We start from the raw sequence: 12260 nt of genomic DNA on the forward strand, positions 1-12260 counted from the left end.
GGACAGACCTCTTCCCCACACCTTAGGTGACCAAAATAAATTTGCAGTTTTGCTCCTACCCTTTGCCTAGTCGCTGGTTCTTTTGTGCCTGCTCCGCTGGTCTTAGAAAAACAAATCAGTTACATTTGGCAGTTCCAAGCTAGGACTTGAGTGAAGGCTTTGTTGATTTGTTTAAATGCTTTTTGCTGTTTAGTTTTCCAGAGGAGGCTTTCATTCTTACCCATTTTGTAATTTTATATAATGGCTTAGGCATCAGTTAAAAATTTGGATTTAGATATGGGGGAATTTTCTTGTTTCTAAGAATATTTCTTGTGTGACAACTAGTGGTTGTGATTGGCAGTATACAAACGGCTTGCTTCTGCTTATGGCCAAGCTGGCACTCCACATGACTTACTATGAAACCTACATATTTGAGCAATTTATGAAAAAATGTTTTTCCTTTAAGATAATTTGTAGCCTGCTTTTCATAGGAGATGAGGTCTTGGGTTTTTCGATAACAGTCCTCCCGATTTGTGGCTGCTAAAGGAAGATCATCCACCTACTGTATCAAGGCATATTTATCATTTGGCAAATTGTAGGTTTTAAGGTTAGTGCTTCCCTAAAGATTGTGGGAGAGGAGGCCAACTCCGCCTCCAAGTAAGGCAGGAGCGTCCGAGGGGCCGCCGGGGCGGGCGCGGGCGCAGAACGCGGCTGTAGCAGCAGCTACAGAGGTGCCCAGGCGAGGACCAGCCCGGAGAGACCCCAGAGAGACCCTCGAGCCCGCGGCACAGGCGGCGGCGGCGCTGAGTTGGCGCTACCAGCCGAGCGAGCTGGGGCCTGGGCTCCTCCTCGTCCGGCGCCAGCTGCCAGCGGCCCGCGCCCCGCTCCCGCACTGGACCAGCCGAGACCCGCCTCCCGCTTGCTAGCCGGCCTCTTGAGTGAAGCCCCGAGCCAGGCCGCGGAGTGCGGCGGTGGCTGGAAGTGCGTCGGCCCGGACGGAAAGTGCCTGCAGGGGCGGGCGTGCGCGCGGTGCCAGCTGCCCGGGGGCCAGGCGCGGGAGCCAGAGGCGGAGCGGGCGCGGAGGGGGACGTAGGGTCCCGAATGGCCAGCGGCGGGGGCTCGTCCCCACCCCTCTCTCTTCTCCCGCTGGCGGAGTTAGCTGCCGAGCCTGGAATATGGTTGGGGAAGTGGAAACCAAGGAGAAGCTGAAGCCTACCCCAAATTACCGGATGCAACTGATGAACCACTAGAAAGTCCTGAGCAGCCTGCGGAACTTCTGGGGGATCTTCCACCACCTGGAGCGGTTGCTGGACGAAGAAATTAGCAGAGCAGGGAAAGACATGTACAATGACAAATTAAATGGCAGTACAGAGATAAGGAGTGCAGAATTGCCTGATGCTGTGGGACCTATTGTTCATTTACAAGAGAAACTTTATGTGCCTGTAAAAGAATACCCAGATTTTTATTTTGTCGGGAGACTCCTTGGACCAAGAGGACTTACAGCCAAACAACTTGAAGCACAAACCGGATGTAAAATCATGGTGGGAGGCAAAGGCTCAATGAGGGATTTTAAAAAAAAGGAGGAGCAAAATAGAGACAAGCCCAATAGGGAGTATCTAAATGAAGATTTACATGTACTAATCACTGTGGAAGATGCTCAGAACAGAGCAGAAATCAAATTGACGAGAGAGTTGAAGAAGTGAAGAAATTATTGGTACCTGCAACAGAAGGAGAAGACAGCCTGAAGAAGATGCTGCTGTGATGGACCTTGTGATTCTGAATGGTACCTACTGAGATGCCAACATTAAATCACCAGCCCTTGCCTTTTCTTTTGCATCAACAGCCCAGGCTGCTCCAAGGATCATTACTGAGCCTGAGTCGGTTCTCCCTCTAGCTGCTCTGCGTACTCCTATGCCAGCTGGCCCTATCATAATGCCTTTGATCAGACAAATACAGACTGCTGTCATGCCAAACGGAACTCGTCACCCAATTGCTGCCGTAGGTCCTCCAGGGCCTGAAGCTGGTTTAATCTGTACACCCTGTGAGTACCCCTACACGTTGGCACCAGCTACATCAATCCTTGAGTATCCTGTTGAACCTAGTGGTTTATTAGGTGCAGTGGCTAGCTACTAAAGTTCGAAAGCAAGGTATGCGTGTCCATCCTTACCAAAGGATTGTGACCGAAGACCGAGCTGCTACCGGCAACTAACCTATGACCTTCTGACCTCTGAACTCTTTGCCTAATGATGACCTGACCATGCCTGCCTGCTGATCAGTTAACTGGTAATCACCTTTGCTTGCCTGTCATCAGTGCAGCGAGCTGAGGCACTTGTCCATTAGTCTTACCATCTAACCAAACAAAAGACAAAGAGATTGTCCTCCAACTCAGCTTTTTTTTTTTTTTTTCCTGTTTGGGTGAAAGTGATTCTAGAACCTGCACTGAATAGTAGTAAAGCAATAAGGCCCAATTCATCCCACAGCACTGATCATCTTTTAATATCCCACCCTAAGCGAATGGTAAGAAGGCCTCTCTTAAGAAGGGGAGACAGATGGCCCTTAACTACTCAATGACAAAGGCAGTTACTGTGTGAGAGTTCTAGGAGTCTTTTTCTTCTCATAGAGAAGTCAAAGGTCTCTCTGAATGTACTGTGTGATGATGCATTATGCATGAACCTTCGGTCAGGGATATAATTGGTGAAGTGATTTCACAAGTATTCAAAATTTGATGTGCTGTTTAGTCACTACAGTGCCCTCAGCAGAAGTTACAGCCTTTTTTATATTGCCTGCCAAAATTTGAAGTATTTGAAGTATTAGAAGAAAGTGTGCCATGAGAGAAAAACATAAGGAGTTTTGAAAAGTAATGCAAATAACAAAACTGCAACACTGTTTTGAAAAAGATAAACACCTGAGTTAAAATTACTGAATTTTCATTTTATACATTCTAAAAAAGTATGAGAACAAGGTACATGCATTGTGTGTCACATTGCTGGGCAAACTGTTCAAGTTTTTTTTTAAACCTCCCTGTATAGAAAAAAATCATTAAGGATGTAAAAACCGTGCTTGCCTATTTGCTGTATACATGTAATAAAATTGTAGATAAAATGTAGTGCATTGAAACAAATACACGAAAAGTAGATACGTTTACTATACAGGGGTGCTCCTGCAGAAAAAAGATATGTATTTTTGGAAATATAGCATTTTATAATTTCAAATGTTATAAAAAAAAGAACAAGGAAACCCTTTATTTTATTTTTTATTTTTTATTTTTTGAGACAGAGTCTGGTTCTGTTGCCCAGGCTGGAGTGCTGTGGCCTGATCTCAGCTCACTGCAAGCTCCGCCTCCCGGGTTCACGCTGTTCTCCTGCCTCAGCCTCCTGAGTAGCTGGGACTACAGGCACCCGCCACCGTGCCCGGCTAATTTTTTGTATTTTTAGTAGAGACGGGGTTTCACTGTGGTCTTGATCTGCTGACCTTGTGATCCGCCCACCTCGGCCTCCCAAAGTGCTGGGATTACAGGTGTGAGCCACGGCGCCCGGCCCCGGAAACCCTTTATTTCATTACATGATTTTTTCTGGTGGCTGTCAAGAAACAAAAGACCAAAAGAGCCTTTTCGTCTTTTTTTTTTTTATTTTTTAAGTATTGGAATAAGTCTGAAGAAAAGAAAGTGCCTTATTTTCCTTCATGATCATTTAGTCAAGTGTCTCATAAAGATCAGCTCCTCCCTCAGAATACAAGTTAATGCATGTTACTCAGTCACCTAGTATGTGAAAAAAGATATGAGGGAGACAAATGAGTTGATGGTTTGAATTATGTGATTTTTGCCACATTACCTTGATGCAAATTTGCCGAATCTGATACTGTGAAAAGATTTGATAACTTTTCTAATGTCTAACAAGTTTTAAAACATCATTCTTTAAAAAATAATTTAATACTTTTGGTTATTCCAATATTCAATGTTAAGCCAAAGGATTCTGAGATAAAAAAGATGTGTCATCTGAACTTTAGTTTACAGACAAAAATCAAGCTTTGTTTTATTTGGATAAGGGGGATGTATTCATTTGGTTTTGATTTTTATTTTGTTTTTAAATAATTTGAGATAATAGGATACCTAGCAAATGTTTTCAGAAAAGTGAATCTTTGTGATTTTCATTCTGGAAAACAATGTTTCAAATCACCCAGATTTAAATACATGTCTTTATATCATACCAGATAACTAGTGTAGTGTATCCTTTTACTGTTTCAGTAACTTCTGCCTCCCCCACCCCTTAACTTTAAAAGAATGTGAAAAACTGACATGATGGTATATATAAATAACCCCATTTCAGCTTAAGCTTCTAATTTCTCAAGAAGCTGAAACAGCTGGTTATGTAGTTGAAGCAATTTGTGTGCAAAGCCTACATCTAAACACTTGAGTGAATAATCATTAACTGCTCAGTACCAGACGTGGCAAATCTCAAGTGACAGTGGACTCCCCCCAGCTTAGCAACTCATTCCCTCTTCCACACCTTCCCAGCATCACAGTCAGAGGTCAGCAGGAAGTTGAGTCATTACCTTTTTGGTGACCTCCCCTGCCACCTTGTCTCACTTGGAAACCGTTGTCAGTTTATTTATACTTTGCAATAGACATTCATTGTTTTGTATCCAGCTAGCTTTGATTTAATATGCCACTGCTTTGTCTTTCTGTTGCAGACATAGTTTTGATTTATTTAAAATATATGCTGTGCCATTTTGATTTTTATATTGTTTGGTTGCTTTAATAAGTTTGCAACACTCAAACACTTGAGGGGATAGTTTTTAAAAACAATACCAGTATTTGATCCAGTTTCATCTCAGCTATGTTATACCTGGACATTTTAAATGTTTATCAAAGGTCTTTTATGGGGAAGAAAATAAATGTATGAAATAATAAATGTGTGACATTTATGGATAATGTTGGCTCTGAACAACCTTTTGAAAACTTGGTTGGCAAAATTTTGGATCAACTGAAAAAAGCATGACTTTTGAAATCTCTGAATGCTTGGTTCTCAGTATTATCATTCTTTTTAAAATTTATTTCTTATTAAAATATATAGTTTTTAAGGCTTTTTTTCTGACAGTACTATGTAATTTTTTAGCCTGGGTAGATGGGAGTATTGCTTATATGTTATCGTACAGCTGACATGTATATTATCGTACAGCTGACATGTATTTTTATCTATTTTTTATTATCTTAGTTTCGTGCTATGTATGTACCATAACCAACCTATTACCTGTGAGAAACATGTAAGATAATGTATTTACAGCCATTGTTACAAGTTTATAATATATTTTTCTATCTTGTTTTATATGTATGTTATATAACATTCAAAAAGAATTTTTTTCTTAATTGAGAAAAGGATACAAAATGCAAAATCCACAATTTCGATAACTGAAAATTGCCAGTTGTTCTGCAGTACTTTATTATATTGGGTGTCTTGTCTTTTGAGCGGCTTTTAGTTAGCTAATGAATGAATACATTAGACACTTTTGGGTTTTAGTTGTGATTTTACATAGCTTGCGTTTTAATTATTTGGTTCTTTGCTGCTTCTATTAACTCATGGCATTATTTTAATAAATGTTATAATACCAATCAAAAAAAAAAAATGATTGTGGGAGAGTCTTTGAACTTGTGGGAGCCTCGTCCAGGTGAGTTGCATAGCTTTTTTGTTTTGTTGAAATGCAAATATAAGTTGACTAACTTGGGCTAAGCAGATATGAAAAAAGACACTTTAAGTTACAACTGTAAATCAGGTAGCACTTGCTGGAATGAGATTTATTAAAGTATAAGCATTTTGTACCACTTGTATCACTGGTGCCTTCCAGTACTTCACAGGCACTGATGCTGGCGTGCATTATCTGGGTCCCAGTTGGGTCCTGCTTCTGGGAACTGGCCCTGAGTATACACCTGAGCATTTTCTGTGTTTCCTGGTGAATTGTCTTCTTGACAATGAAGGGCTGCCTGTGTTATCCTGTGGCACTCCTCTGTGTTAAACAACATTAGGAGAAGTTGCCTGTAATTTTGCCGGGTTGGACTGTGTGTTCTAAAGATGGACTGCATTAGACCTATGAAAGCTTGGGGCTTTTCTGTGTAGGAGGGAGTGTGGTAGTTTAAATTTAGTAGATTAGTGGTTTAAAAGAGGTGATAGATGAAGGTGTGTTGCCCCCTTCCCCACCTGGATCATCATAATAGATGAGTTTTTACATTTCCCTGAGAGGCATTTGCATAGCTTGAGCACGACCAGATTTGAGATGGCCTGGTTGACTATCCGGACTCCCTGGCCTCTCAAGGCTCTGATTCTTCCCTCTGGGGTGAAATTTGGGTGTGCTGGCAATAAAACCTGGCTGCTGAGGGACTGGTGGGCTCAGCAAAGGGGGGTAGGCTATGACATATGGAGCATATGGAGGAAAATTATTTTTCCCTTTGTGGTTTTTGTAAAACTGATTTTTCTTGCTGTCCTTGGGACTTTTCCTTTAACTCAGTTTGCTTGTGAAGCTGCTTCTATTTTCACCTTTGGCTCACCTGTGCTAAAAATGTTTTGCAGTAAGCTGCTAAACAAGGCTGGATTCATGCTGTGTTTGTTTGTGTTATATTTATTTATGAGTTAATGTAAGAAAATTGGTCTAGGTGCCTTGGCTGTCCTCAGACTACTGTCATTACCTCAAACACATGGCCAATTGTTTCCCTGTGTATAGTTTTTTCAGTCATCTATTTAACACCAACAGAGGGCCATTTTAGTTTCCAGAGAGGTTTTCACCTTTGGGAGGTTAGCTTAATTTTATAGTTCCCTGCAAAGCCTCTCTTAAAGTTTTGTTTAGCATATATTTGAATAGTGTACATTTTGATGACTCTCTTCCCATTTCCTCCCATTTATGATGCAGTACACTCATGCTGACTTTTTACTTTTGTTTGGGACCGGCTATACCTTCTTCTACTATGTGGGCTTTTAGATACCACTTAGCTTTGGAGAGCTTATTAATCCCACCACAATTGTTGATGTTGAAAGGTAGTTTCTATTAGCCATGTGCAGATTGCCACTAGTCTTGGTTGGCTGCACACTGGGCTTGGAGCACAGTCTTTGCTAAGTGATTTGGGGTTCCTCACTTTATTGCTGATTAGCCTAGTTAGGCCTCTCCATTCACACACTTTCACACACCACCCTACTCCCAGTTCCCGTGTTCCCAGCTGGGGTGGTGAGCCACTTTTGCCATCTGCAGTGTCCTGCTGAGCTGATTTAGTGAGCCATTCTCACATGTTGTGTTGCTTGGGGTGTAAGTTTCTTCTGAATTGGAGCCACTCTCACCACCTGCCGCCCCTCTGGGTCAGATTACCAGTTACATCCAATGAGGTGATTAGGCACCCTGTTGGTCTTTATGGAATAGGTCCTGCCTTGGGTCCCAATATCGTACTGTGGTTTCTGAGGTGGGCTGCTCCTGGAATCATCCTGTAACCCCTTAGGTACCATAGCACTGCTGGGTAGGGGTGCTATCTTGCAAAAGGGCTGATCTCCCCTCCAGGCTGAAGTTATCTTGATGGTGCTCCTGTGGTCACAGGACTCCTGAGACCCAGGGATTAAGTTCCTAGAGGCAAAGGAGATAGTAAACCTGTCATTTCCACTCCTGACTGCCCCGTCAATAATGTTGTGGGAAGCAGAGGACCAGAGAGACTGATATGGGGAAAGAAGAGGATTTATTTACGTGCCCTGGCTCAATAGACTTATACCTAAAAGGTTGATCATTGAACAAAGACTAGTGGAGTATTTGTAAGCAAAATTACAAAAGCAGAACTAAAGCAGCTAATTATACAATGACAGGTTACATAATTTGTAGCATAACTGTTGACATAGCATAAGTTGTAGCCTTGCATAGCTTGTGGCCTTGTAGCTGCATAAAAAACAAAAAAGCTAAAAACAATAAAAACAGTAACCTTCAAGTCTTACTAAATACAAGCATTGAGAAACACAGTCATAACTAATGGTTCAGAGAAGGCAAGAGAGTATAGGTATTCCTTTTTCTTTTCAACTTTTCTCCAGAGTTGGGTGTTTGGAACCCATTCCTTCGGCCTCAACTTTTCAGATGGTGTTATCTTATAACTGTCCTTGGAATAAGCTGGCTAAGCAGAGGAAAACTTGTTTTTTTTTTCTTTTTTTTTTTTTCTATTTAACCCTTGTATTGCCACACCGGCACTTGTGGAAGAGAACTATATTAAACATGCAGACACTGAAGCTTGAACCCAGAACTATGGAGTCAGTTAGCTCTGCTTTGGGGACAAGGTATGGGTAGAAGTCTGCTTATGATGCAATTCACAGCCTGTGTAAACCACTAGTCCGGTAACTAAAATCATCCACTCCTTACTGTTTCAACAATCATGCTCCAGAGCCCACTGCCACATTTGAATTTATTGCAAGGATATGGGAGTGAGAACCTTATCCTCACCAGGCACTGTGGCTTACACCTATAATCTCAACACTTTGGGAGGCATAGATGAACAGATTAACTGAGGTCAGAAGTTTGAGACCAGCCTGGCCAACACAGTGAAGCAATTTCTACTAATATACAAAAATTAGGCAGGTGTTGTGGCCCATGCCTGTAGTCCAGGCTACTTGAGAGGCCGAGGCAGGAGAAACACTTGAACTCAGGAGGCAGAGCTGCAGTGAGTAGAGATCATGCCACTTGCACTCCAGCCTGGAAGACAAAGTAAGACTCTGCCCTTACTCACCAAAATATATATATATGTGTGTGTGTGTGTGTGTGTGTGTGTGTGTATGTGTGTGTATATATATAATCTGTTTACATTTCAATAACAAAATGTTTAAATGACTTTTTAATGATTTGTATAATTGTTGCACCTTTAGAAATAATCTCCATTTATTTGCTTTCACAGATTTGTATCTTTGTTATTTATCTTAATAAACTGAGTCTATTCAAGTTTAGCAAATATGCATTATCTACTTATTTGATAAAAGCCATCCTTTTTCCCCCTCATAATTTAGATGATGCTCAAAGATGGCACATCATTTTGCAATCTTATTCTCTAGGACTGCAGAGTACAAAAAACTGATTTCAGAAATGAGTGGACAAGGAAAAGAAAAAAATTCCTATACTTGAGAATATTATTTTTTTGAAAAACTGAAGAGAGCAGTAATAAGGACAAACTTGCACGTTAAACAGTTTCTGAAGTCACAGTAGTAATAATCACTAACATTTTTTGAGTGCTTATTGTACCAGCTACAGCTTCACAGGTCTTTTGTATAATTTCAGAATCAATTATACACAATTTTCACATCCCAAAAGCTCTGAAAATCAAAAATTTATTCATAACGTATTTGATGGCAAAACCTAGCCAGGTGAACTCATTTGGTTAAAAAGTTTGACCTGAATTGTTGTGAACACATTTATTTTCTGTATTTATCCCAGCATGACTATTCACACAATTAACAGAAAAATAATTAATGCATTTCACTGCAGCAGGCATGTCAGAACTCGCATGCTGTGGATTTTGTATGCTGTGAAATCCACAAAGTATGGCCTAAGTTTCAGGCAAGGAAGTAAGAACCTTCATTCACAACAAAACTGTGGGCAAGGAACTCTCACAGCTCCCATTTTACAGATGGGGAAGTAAAACTTACTGAGGCTGGGTCACACAGTTAGCAGGTCCAAGAGCTACTGGACTTCTAAGGCAAAGCCAGGGCATGTGTCCCACTCTCCTGCAATGCCTTCCTATTATGCTATGAGAAAGAAGCTTGCCCTCAGCAATGCATGCACGTGTAAAAGTTCTATCCCCATTCAATATTTGTATTAACATGAGACTATGGTTTCAGCTATGAGGAGTTTTACAAACATAACTTAAAAAAAATGGAGAAGAGAAATAAGTAGAAATGAATAAAGAGATAACAATAAATCAACTGCTGGTAGAAGATAGCAAGGGACTGATGAGGAAAGAGTGCAAATGGGAATGAGGAAGGTTCAGAAAATGTATGAGAAACAAATTGAACTGGTAATACCATACACACTTTCTCTGAGCTTGAAAGCAACTGAAAACACATCTCAGCTTCAATATCCTTATGAAGTAGGAAGGGGCAAAGCTGTATCCTCAGTGAAGACACAGTAATAAAATCATACTAATGACCATTTATTGAGTGTTTTCTTGTGTCCCAGGTACTGGACTGAAACCTGTCTCATTTCATCTTTTTCATCATGGCTCAATAGGTATTATTTTCCCCATTACAAATAAGGAAACTGAGGCCCAAGGAAGTTACAGTAACTTGCCCAAGATCAAACAACTAACTTCAAAACTGGGGTCCAAAAGAACAGTTCTCTGATTCTGAGGGCAGTGTTCGCTCTCTTTGCTAAACCACTCTGCTCCTCCTGTGCATGCATATACTTGTCTATCACGGCATCTGTAAAACTACTGAGTTGGTGTTAACATGGGGTAACAAATAGAAAAGAAAGTCCTGTGATAAACGGGAACACTTCTATGTCACCACCATCCCTTTCCCATTTGGAACCTGAGGCTTTCCAAGCCATGAGGCACTTATGAAGCAAGTCACTTTTGATGATGATCCAGATGATATTACCAAAGTGGAAAGGGAGTTTTACTTCTAAGATGACACATATTTCTGTGGCTTTTCCTCTAACATTATAATTATTTAATATTCAACAAATTAGGATTATTACATTTCACAAGCATCAGAAGCTTAACACCCAGAAAAATATTCATGGGTTTAAAATGTCTCTAACCTGTCTGAGTTTGCTTCAGTTGCAATTTTAAATCGGCCGCCTGAATAGTTAACTTTTTTACGGAAGCTTTGTAATCTAGTATCTGGGCTTTCAGTCATGCAGAATGCTCAATCTGAAAAGGTTGAGAATAGGAAAAGAAATTATTGTAAAACAAATCTCAGCTTGCTTCAAAAGGAAAAGTTTTCTTATCCTATTTGTACTCCTTTAGTGGAGAAGATTTATGCCAGCAAACTACAGGGTCCCTCTTTTAAAAATTACAAACATAAGACAAACCAGATGTGTTTCACAGATTTCACCATCTTTTTCAGTCATATCAAAAAATTCTTAGGGCTTGTGGGCAAGAAGACACAGTGAATATTTGTAATGCTCAGGGTAAGAATCAACACATAACAGTGGATAAAATCAGACACTCCAAAAATTTTACATTTACGTGTGTTTGCCTTTTTCTCCATGTTATTACTATTACAAATATAAGATCATATTATCACTAGAGAATTTTCTCAGATGACAAAGAATACCTTTATTATATTTGGGGGAGTGATGTTTGATGTTAAAATCAATCTGATTTACACAGGTGTGACTTGGGCCAAGTTTACATCTTGACGAAGTATACTGGTATCATACTGGAACTGGCAAGGAGCAATACTCACCGTATCTTGCAGTTGTTTTGCAGAGATGGCCTGTGGTTTTTGAACTCCTTATGCTCAGCTATGACAGCATTTCCTTCTTTCTGAAGTTCTTTCTGAAATACCACGATTTCATGAGCCAGCTGAGCTAGACCTAAGAAAGTCAAAAGAAATCTAGTTATCATTCAACCTTAAGTTTTCTTATTTCATTTAATAAAAACATTTAAAGCAGTTTTATATTGTTGTTTCTTTTCTTGGTACTCATGTAATCAATATAATATTAATTCTATTTAATAAGCTCAGAGTAATTCTGATACTCAAATTTCAGAACAAAAGAATTTACTGCATTTTAATGCAAATGTTACTACTCTTGGAGTCATAAGCCAAGTATAAGAACTGTTTCAAATCCTCAAATTAACCTAAAAGGTTGTTTCTGTTCTCTGCCATGCACTCTATCTGGTCTACCTGCTAATGACGTCCCCAAGATCCAAAATAATCTGTACATCTGTCAGCAGCAGTTGGGATCTAGGCAGAAAGCAGGCAGTTCCCACAGTCAAAGTCATCTAAGAGTTCTTTAATAAAGGGTGACTTACGCAACATGCCTACAAATGATGGTGAAGTTCCATAAGGCAGTAACAGGATCACTCTATTAGCATTCTTGTGCCTAGAGAATAGAGAAGGGAGAAATTCTGAGCACTGCAGAGAGAGAGATGGCACAGAGCACTGGGAAGAGGTTAAGGGAGGCACTATGACCTCGATTGACTGTGAGGTACAATGGCCAGTCTTGGGCCAGTGTATGTGGAGACTGGTGTCCTCACTGACCAACCACAATCAGCAAGCAGAGGGCAAGGGATGCATTGAAACCACCTAGAGATGGTACCAAGTATCAATTTTTATAAA

The 12260-nt window shown here is 40.4% G+C and overlaps 1 pseudogene; it reads left to right on the forward strand.

The window, feature by feature from the left end:
• The first annotated feature begins 1151 nt into the window (after window positions 1-1151).
• On the forward strand, window positions 1152-2188 carry LOC111528182 (annotated as a pseudogene).
• Window positions 2189-12260: the final 10072 nt, after the last annotated feature.

This window comes from Piliocolobus tephrosceles, chromosome 1 (genome assembly GCF_002776525.5).
Source record: "Piliocolobus tephrosceles isolate RC106 chromosome 1, ASM277652v3, whole genome shotgun sequence".
Classification (NCBI taxonomy): domain Eukaryota; kingdom Metazoa; phylum Chordata; class Mammalia; order Primates; family Cercopithecidae; genus Piliocolobus; species Piliocolobus tephrosceles.